Source organism: Dendrobium catenatum, unplaced genomic scaffold (genome assembly GCF_001605985.2).
Source record: "Dendrobium catenatum unplaced genomic scaffold, ASM160598v2 fragScaff_scaffold_1056, whole genome shotgun sequence".
Taxonomy (NCBI): domain Eukaryota; kingdom Viridiplantae; phylum Streptophyta; class Magnoliopsida; order Asparagales; family Orchidaceae; genus Dendrobium; species Dendrobium catenatum.
In genome coordinates, this window is record NW_021319518.1 from 9,584,273 (window position 1) to 9,596,558 (window position 12,286).

Here is a 12,286-nt window from a genome sequence, read left to right on the forward strand (position 1 = left end):
TTCTCCTTTGTTTCTTGATGGTAACATGTTTAATTGGGTCAGAGAGAATTTGCTAGAATTTGTGTTCGTATCAAGCTTGATGAATAACTATCTTAAGGCGTTTGGGTTGAAGGAACTTCTGGTTGCTTCTTCCAAAAGGTTCATATGAAAAAATTTCTTCATTTTGCTTCAAATGTGGAAAAGTTGGACATGGAGTATCTAATCAAGGCAAACTTGAAGTACTGGATAAAGGAAAATTGGTGAAAAATGTATTTTATAAAGATACTCAAGAGGAAGATATTGTGTATGGTCCTTAGATTCACATCAATTATGGTAGAAAGAAAATCAGAGCCAATTTTTCAACTGCTCTAAGGGAAAAAGCTATGAAATTCAAATTTGTTTCTAATGTTGTTCCCGATTTCAAAGTTAAGGATGTATTAGAAAGCTCTAGGAAAAATAATAATCCTGTTGCTGAGAAGGTAGTTACTAAAGATGTGGAAAACGAGTCTTCACAAATGTTATTATATAATACAGAAGGTTGTAAATCTGTTGCTGATCCAGCTCTTTTAGAGGACGGTGAATTTGTTCCAAATGATGGAAACTTTGGTGTTGGTGTAAAAGGACATGGTGTTAATTCATCTCTTCAAGTTGAGCTTTGTGGATTAGAGATAGCTATTGACAATCCTTTGGATCATGCTGCGGTATCTCTAGTTCCTGAAGGAGTTATGACCGATAAGGTTGGTGATGTGGATGTCATTATACCGAAGCCTGAAGAAATTGGTGTAGTTGGTGTCAAAGAAAACAATGCTGGAGATGCTGATTTCGGAGGTAATGCTATTGAAGACACTGCTAAAAGTGTTCCAGATTCTGAAAATGTAATGTATGTTGCGGTTTATCCTTCATCCTGTAATGTGAAAAATAAAGAATGTTTGATTAAAGGAGGTAATAAGATCCATTTGCCATCTAAATCTTTGCAACATCAGAAAAATTGAATAAAGATTTGAATCTGTTCGGCCCAATCAAAGGCAGCTTAAGAGGAAGGAAATTGGGAAATCTTGGTGAGAGTGATAGAAGCACTTCACCATTTATCTCATAATAAAATTATGATTGTTCAAAACCATTCATATCAAAAGGATTGGGATAAGAATTTTGATGCTATTTTTTATATTGGGATGGCTGCTTATAAGACTATGGTTCTTATTGTTTGGGTTTTAGAAGATCAAGGCATGCTTCGTGTGAAGATGGTTGATTTTGTGGAAATCATAGCATTTGGAGCAGTGAAGATCTGGTTTTCTTGCTTGGCAGGAGATTCTCGTTTTCTTTTCATGCTCTTTTTTTGTTTAGTTGTTTTTTAAATTTTAGTTTTAAATTAAGCATTAATTGGTATTTGAAATATGCAGATAGAATAATGGAATTTAAGAATCTTTTTATTTCTTATTTTTTACTTAATCGGGAAATCTGGGATACTAATTAACCTTTTTGGTCGTTTAATTTTTGGTATCCCCTCCACCCATATTGGTTTAAAATGATCTTATTTTCATTATGATATTTCCTATACTTTAAATACTTTTTTGTTGCTTAATTATATATTTAATAAGGCTTTCTTTGGCTATCTTTTGAAGGGATTGCCTATAGTTGCTTGTTGTTCTAGTTTGTAATTGTTCTTTTTTAATGCAATTTGCATATTCTCAAAAAAACGAACATAAAAGAGGGACACCCAATGCCCCTAACATTCCAAATAATATAATTAAATCTAAAAATAGACTTAATGAGAAGTATGCAAATGGGTGGCTCTAGGCAATTGTAAAATGATGTTTTTTTTTTCATACCTCTCCTACTATTAAAATTGATAAAACTAGTGTCATTATCATCTTTAGAAAAAAGCATTTAGCCATCATATCAATATCCTTTGTATCAATAAAAGCATCACTATGATAATGAGAGTTTAAGGGAAGCTTACTATCATTAGTCAAACCTTCCTGTTTAATCTCCTGCTGCAAATCACCCTCCTCAAAGATACCGCCTTCCTCCATATTAGTTTTGCTTCTTAATTCACTACCAACATTACATTCCACCATACAGTTTTGGTCTTCCTCCTGAGCAAGAATAATAGTTTGAATAGGCACCATATTAGGAAAATTATTATTTGACATCATAATATTGATATCAGGTAAATTATTGTTAATAATACAATGAGTAAAGAATTAAGAATAAGTAATATTTTGATTAGTAGTAATAGTTTACATATACTCATCCTCATTATGACAGTCATTATTAAAAGCAGGGATAGAGTGAGGATTCACTCCCTGGACAAAAATTGCATTATCATTATGGATGAAACATGGTTTATTATGCGTTAAGGTAGAGTTCTCTATAGCATCCTTCACATTAGTACCATTACTCTCAATCATGTTAGGAGTAGATTCCTCAATAATAACCTGCATATGAGAACCATTAACCTGTATATGAGAACCATTACCCTCAACCACAATCAGATTAGGCTTCAGAATATTAAGTTCAACCAAAAGAGTAGCATTCCCCTACGATGGTTTGGTTGTAACCTTCTCCTTTAGGAGTTGGGGATGGAACCTAAAACATTCATTTAACACATGACCATGCATCTTGCAATGAGAATAAAAGATGGTTAACTTTTCAATTTCCATATTTTTGAAATACCCATTCAATTTTGAACCAATCCAAATTTCCTTATGATGTTTTTTAGAAATATCCAACTCAACTAAAACACAAGCCACAGATGTCCTAGAAATAGATTACGTAGCTTAGTAGGTCTGCAGCCTACAAAAGATCGAAGTTAAACCAAAGAGGATCTGAGAATTAAAAAAAATGAAGATGCAAGTTTGGGAAGGAAATACAAATAGGGGCAATAGGAGATTCCTCCCGTACATCAAAATTCAAAATCCATTTCAATAATCTCATTTGACAAGCTTATATATAGTAAGATCTTCTTGAGAAAATGCGATTGTAATCGAGATTTTTATTCAGTTGAATAAGAATTTGACGTGGGTCTAACAAGCCATTGTGAAAAGAACCAGACAGCTTGAGGTTAACAAAAAAATTTTGAATTACATCCAAATTAGGCCAACGAAGTACAAAATTGCCAACCAAAGTATGAGCAAAAGGTGTAGCAAGTTGCAAGATAATGGAGTCATTGAACATCAAAGCTGGACACCCTTTAAAAGAAGTTTGTACAAAATTAAATTTAGTAGAAGTTAACAAAGCACCCGACAAAACATCCTTAAAAGACCATAATTTCCCATCAAGAAATGAAGGAGGAGGTGGGTTAGATGATGCTGGGGATGTCATCTCCCAGAACCAACAAAGGAAAAAAAGACCTAAAAAAATCACAATACACACCAAGCAAACCAATAAGGAAGAAAACACAATGAAATAACAAAAAAACTAACGCCATGAGCGAAAAGAGGAAGTGAGAGAGCAAAACCCTAAATTTCTTTGAAATTGCCTCAAAAGCTAGAGTAGAGAGATGTTGTGTGAACCTTTAAAAAGCAACACTTTCATACTAAGATGTAATATGGTGTCATTAATCAATATAAAAGACAAGGATCTTATCAATTTATCATGATGGAGCTTGTTTTCTCAAATGTATTTGATGAAGGGCATTCTCAAATCCACTACTTCATCTTCTACTGCTAGAATAATTTTCACCTTGTAAGAGATTTTTTATTTATATATTCAAGGTACATAGGCGATAAAATCTAGCAACTTATGCTTCTATTAAAATTAAATCTCCTCCAGGACAAAACATAGTTTTAGCTAATTTTTCTAAGGTATCTCAAATGGAATTATACCCATGAGGAATCTTTTATAAGGTTATATTTATGATTTATTCAAGTAGATGCATCAAGTATAGATGAAAAGGAACCAAATTTTCTTTAACTACTTGATATGTACCAGCTACCTGATTAATCACTAGATGTAAATCTTCAAAAAATTTGATCTCCTAAATTTTCTTTAGGATCATCAATTATAACCCATATTATTAGTGCCTCATACTCAACTTCATTATTTGTACGAGGTTTTGATAATCGTAAGAGTAATACATTACACCCTTTTCTGGGTAATAAATACTACCAATTCAAGCTTTCTTGGGGAAATATGATAAGATTTCTTATTGACTAGAAGCATCGCCTTCAAAATACAATTCCTAAGTGAACTTTTCATTTAACTCTAGATTCATGATTTATTCATCTAGTAGCTCATCGTTGATTGGGCATTTATCTTATACTGGATGAGGTGCTAGAAAACCTTTCATATCTTGCCCTTTTGCTTCTCACAAAGCAATGAACGTGATTTCAAAATGGGACAAAATCATTAACCATTTAGATAATATTCATGATAGCTTTAGATGTGTTATCAGATATTGTATCGAATTTACTCTGGATATGAGATTCACTTTATGAGAGAGCATATAATGCCTTAACATTTGAGCGGTGAAGATTAAAGCTAAGAAATATTTCTTTATTGAAGGATAATTTACTTCAGTTGGTAGTAAACATCTACTCAAATAGTAAAATTCATTCTCTTTTCCTTCCACATTAACTTAAGCTAATAAGGCACTAAGAGATTCACTTAAAGATGTGGCATATAAAATCAAAGGCTTTCCTAAAATAGGAGTTTCTAATACTGGAGGATTTTTTAAATACTATTTTATATTGTTAAATGCTTTCTAAAATTGTTCAAATCACTTATAATAGGCATCTTTCTTGCATAAAGCTACAAATTGATAACATCTGCTTGAAAGATTTGATATAAATCTTCTAAGGTATGCTAGTCAACCTTGGAAAGATCTTAATTGAGTAAGACTTTTTGGCAGTGGCATTTCTTTTATGGCTTTGATTTTATTTGGATCTATCTTGATCCCTCAATGTTATACAATAAACCCTAAAATTTTTCCTGAAGTGACACCAAAAGTACACTTCAACATGTTCATTTTTATGTTAAATTGACATAATCTTTGGAAAATGATTCTCATATCATATAAATGATCATCTCTTTCAAAAAATTTAATGACTATATCATCGATATAACATTCCACTTGATGGTTGATTAGTTCATCAAAAATCCTCATCATTGCTCGTTGATATATTGCCTTAGCATTCTATAATTTAAATTACATAACTTGGTAATAGTAGACTCATATCGGTGTTCTGAAGCAATGTACTTTTCACCCTCAAGAACCATTTTAATTTGATTATATCCAAATGAACCATCCATTTAGAAAAAATTTACATGAGAAGAAGCAATATCAACCATAAGTATCAATATAGGAAGTGGAAACTTATCCTTAGGATAAGCCTTACTCAGATATCTAAAATCAATGCATAAACAAATTTGAACATTCTTCTTCTTGACTAAAAAAATGCTAGCTAACCAGGTTGGATATTTTCCCTCTCTGATAAAGCATGAATTGATTAACTTTTTAACTAGCAATTATTTTTTGGTCAGTATTGAGTTACATTCATCGAGGTGCTTGTTTAATTGAAGTTATTTTTGGTTGAATTTATAATTTATGAACTACTATGTCTGGAGATAATTCAAGCATTTTTCATAACTCCAAGCAAAATAGTCTTTAAATTCTATTAATAACTCTATCATTTTCTTTACCTCATCCTCATTCCATAAGGAGCTTATGAAAATCATATGATGGTTTTCTTCAGTTCCCATATTTATTTCTTTTAAATCATCAACTATAGATTTAATCTCCTCTTTATATTTTTAAGATGTATCCCTAACTTGAGATTCATCTTGATCATCTAAAGTTTCTAAGTAGATTTTATTAAAAGTTTAAAAGTTTGTTAAAAAGTGTCTATCATACTCTAGATTATTTGATATGACTAAGCAATATTCATCATCATCAAATGAACATAGAGTATTGTAGTCAATGACATATTTTTATATTTTTTTATATTCTACAACTATTTAAATTGTTAGTCTCTTCCTAGTTTGTATCTAGGTTGTTCTTTTTCCTTTAATTGCTACTTAGTCTTTCTCAAAAAACTATTTTAATTGTTGAGCTTCACCTCTAGTCCAACTTGATGGTGCTAAACCTTTCTTAGAAAACTTTCATGCACAATTAAAGTTCTTGTCAAAGGGGAGTTCAACTATTTCATCCATAGATGGATCATTAAAGGGTGCATCAATTTCAAGGGTTTTACTAGTAGAATGTTGAAAGATGTTGTCTTTGGGGTCTGAGTTTAAAGAAAGATAGGCTTTTACCTATAACCTTTTTATATCACTTCGGGAGAGTGGAGTAATGGTAATATTTTCTAAATACTTATTTAATCTTTTCATAGTAGATAGATTTGAATCACCTTCCTTAGCAAATTGAACCTTGTCACCATCGCTATCAAGTTTTACAAAAATCTAAAAATTTAGCTACTTTATATTATTCATATATTTTAGAGCCTATATTTTTTTTATCAATCACATATAACTCCTCCTCTAAACTGGATTTGAATTTGATATGAATTATAGTCACCGTTATTTGCACACTTTGCTTTTCATTTTCTTTCATCACTCGATTTTTCCATCCTCGACATCTTCTTCTAGATAGTTGAACCATTCTACCACCTCATTCTGAGGGAGGAGTAGGTGACCAATGAACATTGTATTTGAGATTAAAATGCTTTAATTTTTTTTCTATTTCTCTTTCATTCTTTTCTTTTGCAACTACTTTAGTAAGTTTGAAATTTTTAAACAAGGAGCTCTGCTTTTTAGGTAGATAGTATGAAGTATCTTCATATATACCAACTTCATGAATAAAAAATGATTTCAAATAACCCTTAATACAGTACTTGACTCCCTCATAAAGAGTATTTGATACACTAATGAAGGTGAAAGGGAACATTCAATATTCATGTAGCCAGGATCTACCCATAAGAGTATTAAAAGAAGCTTTAGGATATATTATAATAAATTTGGCTTTGATTTTCAAGTTTCATTCTTCCAAAGCAAGGTAATTGAACCCAAAGCCCTCTTTCTTTTTTTATTAAACCCTCACAATATCATTTTATCAAATTGAGTTTATGAGTATCCACCCTTATGTATATAAGAATTATAAGAGTCAAAATGTTGACTGATGCATCCAAATCAACAAGAACACTAAAATTGTCTATGTTCACAAATATATATAACAGATTATTATGGTATGAAGTTCCCAATAATAAATTATCATCTGAGAATGTAACTTTTTGGGACTTCTTTACAACTCAATATTTCTTCAAATTGCATTAATGATAACTGAGCTATCCAGATCTCTAGATCAAGTAAAGCTTTGATTAAAACCTCCAACATTTCCTTGGAGAAAACTAAAGCATCGAATATACTGTATTTTACATGCATTTTCCTAAGATGTGATAACACATTATAATCCACTTTAGGAATATCTGGATTAACCACATCTAAATTTTTTTGAAGTACTGTTGAGGTTTATAGATTATCATCCACTTGCTTTTCTTTGGTAGTTGCAGATACTGATGACGGTAACACTTCACCACTGCCCAAATTTACTCTGACTATCTCTTTTGATGAAGAGACAATGGATTTTTTTCATTCCGTATTTTTATTTATCTTTAATACTTCATCAAATGAATTATCAAAATTAGACATCAATATTTCTAAACAAATAATATCACCATGAATATCAAAGATAGGGGAATCACTATGAGAGAAGTATTGAACAGACTTTTTAACTAATTTAAATTTATCTCAGGTTCTATAGAATTATTTTATTCCATCAATTGTTTGAACATCATTAGATATAGATAAGATATACACTAAATTTATCTTCATTACTTTCTTAGCCCCTGAAGGGATAACATAGAAATCATACATTATAAGAGATACAAGATACTTTGCTCTGCCCATTGATGAAATAATAACTTTATTGTTTACATATGTATTTTAATTATTGAGTTCCTCTTTCTAAACTGCTAAAGACTGGATAGCTGGTATCTTCTTAGGTTCTTTGATAGGAAATTTATTCTTGACTTCCTCTTTAGGATCTGCTAGATCAACCCAGAGAGGGCTCTGCACTCCTAGAGATACCTAAGTAGATGAATGATACAGTTTATTTAAAATTTTCTTAAAATATTGGAATAAATATATATCCCAGTAATCATCAAATTTTAAATTTGAGACTGATTCCAAAGGCTCGCCAATTATGCATTTTATGAATCCTTGACTAGGATCATCCAAAACTCTTTGGGTATCACAAACGATTGATCTTTGATGTTTCATTCAAGTCATTCCTTCAAATTTATACAATACTTTAACTCATAACCGAACATCTAATGATATGAGATATATCTAGGTTATCCTGATTTACCCAAATTTTTAGACTTTTTTGGTTCAGGAAGTTTGAATTCTTATTTATTTATAATGTTTTTAATGATCTTTTTAATAACCTACCTTTTTAATGAATAAGCCTTAATCTTTAGAGCCTTAAAACTCTCTATTTCCTCTTCAAGAGTAAGTTTGGAATGAGATATAAATGTGGGATATGAGATTTATTATATTGTTGATACTATGATGGATAACCTAAATTTTTTTCTTTTAATTTGCATCGATTATTTCTCTTTGTCTACTATAAATACTAATCTAGGCATTTTTTCTAGCACCTTCTTAGGTTTTAATTTTGTAATGTCCATAGGAGATTGATCTTTCAGGAAAGTAAATCAAGACATTTTCTATTGAATTTTAGAGGATTTACTCAATAACTTCTCAAATTTTTTTTATTGTGAACCCTTTTAATAAGAAGAAAATTGGACCATGAATATTCTTTAAAAGAATTTATATAGCTTGCTAGTCTTAGGGTTAGGGTTCTCATCTCATACTAATATTCGTCCACCTCAGGATATAGTCAACTAGACTTTCATTGGGTTTCTATTTTTCTACTACTAGATCCCCTATTGTGACATGGTGACTTACTCTTGCAAACCTTTTAATGACATTTGTTCTAGTTTTGAAAATGTATGCACTGCTCATTAGGTATCTCAGCATACCATTCAAATGTAATGCTTGACAAACTACTCATAAATTGTTTGAAAAGGTATAACTTTGTTGCCTCCTACATTACAAAACCTAGCCTCAAAATGTGCTAGATGTTTCTTTGAATTTCTTAGGATAAGGAACCAAGTCATATTCTTCTAGATAGGTTCTTCCCTTAAGAATAAACAACGTACCTTTAGGCTGTGTTAAAGCATCCTTAACTTGTTGTTATACCATTTGTTTGATTTCTTTTGATTTTACCATTTCTTTTTTTGATTCCAGGGACTCACTTTTATTTTCTTTTATTACCTCTTTAGATTTATTATAATGCTCAATGGATTCAACTAGAATAAAATCTATCTAAGCCTTAGCTGAAGGGGCATCTTTTCTTAGAAGAGCCACCAAAGAATCCATTAGCTCTTCCATCATCTTTTCCATTCAAGCTATCTATTCAATTTTTTTGAGCTAGCTAATATATAAGACTGGTAGTCAAATTAAGAACAAACTCTTCATCATTATCATCATCTTCTTCTTCTTCATTTTAAACCTCCAAAGGATTTATTATTTATTTTCCTTTTATCTTTTTCTATAGATGATCATGTATCTGCCCTAAATACATTCTCATCCATTTCATCATATTGTAAATTTGTTTCTATATTCTCTGTAGCATCTTGTTCATCCATTTACTGAATACTCTCTTTTAGGTGATCTATCATCGAATACTCTCCTTTAGGTGATCCATCATCTCTTCCATAGATTTTCCAACTATATTATGCAGATCTACATGAGTGTATTCACTAATAGCTGATGATTCCTCAAAAGATTTTCCCTTTCTTTGGTTTATTCTTGTAAATGATTCTTGTGCATGATTAGTGTAGTTGATGTGGAAACTATTTGTGGATGCCAAACTTTTTCTCCATCAGTTAACATATTCTGGTTGACTTGCCAATTTTTAAGGTAAAGCCTATATTATTTAATAGGAGGTCCTTAGTTATAGAGGAGTCCACCAATGTTATTTTTGATTAATTTGTAAAATCAAGTGATCCTAGGTTAGAAGATTATGATGAGGTAGATATTACCCAAGGAGTAGAGTTTATTGACCTAAGTGATAAAGAAGGGCCTTAAGAGTCATTGCCTAATGAATGGAGATACTCATCTAGTCACCCTAGGGAGCTTATCTTAGAAGATCTTTTAGTAGGAGTTAGAACAAGGCATAGACTTAGGAAGGATTTTAGTAATTTCACATTCATCCTTAGGTCTGCTAACTAACCCATAAACATTGACCAAATCTTAACTGATGATTTTGGATCCTAGTTATATAAGAAGAGTTAAACCAACTTTTAGGAATAATGTTTATGAGTTAGTTAGCAGACCTAAGGATCATATTGTAGTAGGAACCGCATAGGCATTCAAGAATAAGATGAATGACTATGAAGCATTGGCAAGGAATAAGGCCAGGTTATTATCTATAGGGTATAATCAAATTGATGGTATTAATTTTGAGGAGACCTTTACCCTTGTAGTTAGATTATATGCCATCAGAGTACTATTAGCTTTTACATGCTTAAGAGGCTTCAATATGTATTAGATGTATATAAAAAAGTGCCTTTCTAAATAGGTTTATTAAGGAATATGTCTATGTAGATTAACCCCTTAGATTTAAAAATTCATATTTTCCCAACCATATGTATAAACTTAAAAAAGTTTTATACGGGTTGAAGCAAGCACCTAAGGCATGGTATGAAAGGCTTAGTACATTAATCTTAGATATATCATTAGTTAAGTGTACCGTATTACTTAAAAAAGTATAAGATGATTTACTCTTTGTTTAAATATATGTAGATGATATATTATTTGGATCAACAAATAAATAACTTTGTGATGATTTTTCATAAACCATGAGAAGAGAATTTGAGATGAACATGATGGGGGAGCTAAAATTATTTCTTGGATTTAATGTGAAGAAAAGAGAAGATGGTGCCTTCTTAATCAAAGTAAGTAAATTATATAAATTCTAAAGAAATATGATATGTGGATGGAAAATCAGTAGATCAAAAAAATTATAGGGGGATAATAGGATCATTTTTGTATACGAATGCTAGTAGACAATAATATTTAGTGTTTATCTTTGTGCTAGATTCTAATTTGATCCCAAAGAATCTCATATGACTGTAATTAAGTGAATTCTTGGATAACTTATAGGCACCCAGAACATAGATATTTGGTATCCTATGAACAACATTTCATTTGAAATTATAGGGTATTCAAACTCAAACTTTCTAGGGTGTAGAATAGATAGAAAAAACACTTTAATAACATGTCAATTTATAGTGCAGTCTTTAATTTCTTGGTCTAATAGAAAATAAAATTTAGTAGCCCTATCCATGACTGAGGTAAAAAGCATTAATGTCGGAAGTTGTATTGCTCAAGTATTATGGCTAATGTATCAAGTCCTTAACCTGGGACTCTCTTTAGGCACTATATCAATCATGTGTGAAAAAGCTAGTACTATATTCATTTCCAAAAATTTAATTCAACACTCCCGCATAAAATATATAGACATTAGGTTTCATTTCATTAGAGATCATGTAGCCAAGTGAGATATAAAATTTTATCATGTAGCAACCAATTGGTAGACATTTTCATAAAACCTCTAAATCATGATACCTTCAACACACTTAGAACTAAACTAGATACTATTAACATTCACATTTAGATAAATTAGGGTAGAAGAATGATTAGAAACATGTGTTTGTGCTTGGTTTTTTGTGTTTTCTTTTTGCTTGATTCCTTTTTTTTTTTTGAATAGCTTGTCGGTTGAAGCTTTCCTTGATCATCACACTCAAAATAATAATAAAAATATTCACATCATACTATAAGAATCACTTCATATTGTATGATCCACACTGCACATCCTCGCCATTCATGAAATCAACAACCCAAATTTGATCAATTATTGATGATCATACTATACGACCATCTCTTTATATTGAACAATCCACATGTTAAAAGACATTGGATGAATTAAATATGCATATATGAAATTAATTACTCAATCATATTATACAAACACTTGTTCACCTTTTTGTTTTGTACAAAAATTTAATAAAATTGTCACACTTGATGACTCCTCAAATAAACACTTTTTGAAGATTATCCAGTATGACCCTAATCATACTACAAGATTTGATTGCTTTTTTAGAAAGAGTGTCAAATATGATTTTAACAATCAGCTGAACTCTATATATGACAGGAAAATTCTATGGTTTTGAATCACACA